This window comes from Gavialis gangeticus, unplaced genomic scaffold (genome assembly GCF_001723915.1).
Source record: "Gavialis gangeticus isolate Ggan-Ray unplaced genomic scaffold, GavGan_comp1, whole genome shotgun sequence".
Classification (NCBI taxonomy): domain Eukaryota; kingdom Metazoa; phylum Chordata; order Crocodylia; family Gavialidae; genus Gavialis; species Gavialis gangeticus.
Window position 1 is genome coordinate 44,047,743 of NW_017729030.1, and position 2,192 is coordinate 44,049,934.

The window sequence follows — 2,192 nt, forward strand, 5'->3', positions numbered from 1 at the left end:
GGTGTTGGATGGGATGATCCTGCCTCAGGCAGGGGGGTGGACTGGGTGGCCTCTGGAGGTCGCTTCCAGCCCTGCTTCTCTAGGATTGTGGCAGGCTGAGAGGAAGGGAAGGGAAAAAGAAAAACCCTTCTCAGTTTAGGGCCAGGGGGTTTTCTCAGGAAACTAGGGCTGGAAACAACCTCTGATCAGTCAAGGTCATGTAGTTGGGCTGGAAAGGACCTCACAAGGTCATCTAGTCCAGCCCCCTGCTCAAGGCAGGATCCTCCCTGACTCAACCATCCCAGCCAGGTCTCCTTCCAACGTGCTCTTGAAAATTTCTGAGGATGAAGATGCCACAGTATCTCTAGGTAGCCCGTTGCAGTGCTTGACTGTCCTCATAGAAAGTTTCTCCTAATTTCCAACCTAAATTTCCCCTGCTGAATGTTGAGGCCAGTGCTCCTAGTCCAGCCTTCTACAGCCACTGAGAAAAGCCCATCTTCATCCTCTCAATGATCACCCTTCACATCTTTGAACACTTAGCAAATACATACGCATGCAATTATTCTGTCCCAAGTGCAGGAGTTCCTACTTGTCTATGTTGAATCCCATCTGGTTTTGTTAGGCTCCAGGCAGCTCTCCCTAACATGTTTGTCTGGATGTGGTTCCTTTGCCCCATTTGATCAGGGGAAAATAACAAAGCCTGGGGATCCCTTTTTGACATCTCTGTGCCCACCTCAAGTGCACAACATTGCAGCCCCTCTCCTGCCTCCTCCCACACCTTTTCTGTTATGCATTTCCCAACCATAGCCCCACGACCTTCTAGTCAACCTCCTCCTGGCTCTGGCCATTTACAAGACCAGAAAGGAGGCTCCAGCTGGGAGGAACCCAAGCAAGTGTGAGGCTGTCTTCCTGCGACTCCTCTGCTCACATCTCCGGGCAGAGGTTCATTGATCAGCATCTGCAGGCTCTCTCAGCTCATTCAGGGGGCAGTGGGTGCTTGCTAGTGTGCTCATCTCAGTGTCCTCTTCAGAATCCCTTGTTGTTAACCTGTGACCTCACTCCCCTTCCTGTTTTCTCTTTATTAGTCCCCCAGAATTAACTGATGTGTCCTCAGTGGCCTCTCTTATTAAGGGAGGCTTATAGTATTTCATGGTGGGCCTAATTCCATAATCTTTGGCACGTTAAATAGGTCTGTTTGAAACCTCTGGGTTTAGCTTGTGAAGCCTGTATTAGGTGTTTGCCCCTCACCATACTGATATGGTGAGGTGGCCTTCAAAGGATCTTACCATGCTCATTTTGTCAGGCTCCCTCCAAAGGATCTCACCAAAGGATTTGGTGAGGCACCTTTCAAAGGATCTCACTGTGCTGACATGATGAGGCATCCTTCAGAGGACCTCACTATGCTGATATGGTAAATATCAGCACCTTAAAAGAATCTTGCCCCAGTTAAGAATCCCTCCTTTAAGGACTAGAAAAATCCCCGCTTGTGTTCAGTGATCTTTCACAAGTAGACCTTTTATTTTCTGATGGCTGTTGAGAGATTTCTTGTGTTGGCAAATTGTTTCTTAATTTGGTCATGTGCCTTGAGCTACAGGGCCCAGTCAAAGACAGCAGGGTGGATAAGATAGACAGCTGACTTTGACCCATTAAGTTTCTCATAAAGGTCCATTTTTTCCAGAAGCACCAGGAGTAGCCCCTTTGTTCAGGAGTCAGCTGCAGGATGCCTGGAGCCAGCTGGTGCTGCCCTCTGCTCCCAGGACAGGCTGGGCTGTAAATCCTGTGCCACTGTCCTGATGTACAATATTTCTGTACAATTGCTGCTGTGATATTGTTACGAGGCCATATAAGAAACAGAAGTGAATACTGCAGAGTTACATGGGAAGTGTGGTCATTTCTGCATGTGCAGTTCCCTATTTCTAAATGTTATATGTTAAGGAATGCATACATTTTTCTATTTCAAAACAAAACAACCATGAACTATAAACAGATAAACAAGAAACAAAACCAGGCAGGAGAAACGTTTGACAAAAAAGTTGTATATATATATTTTTCTGTTCAAAACATAACATATCCCATTCCCTTGCCAGAGGAAATCATATCAGTGGCTGAAGGATGGGATAATGGAATCTGCGTCCAGAAAGGGAATTTTCTGTCTAGCTTGCATTGGTAGCTTAGCAGCAGGGCATGTGACCAGTGGGTCCTCCCCAGCACTG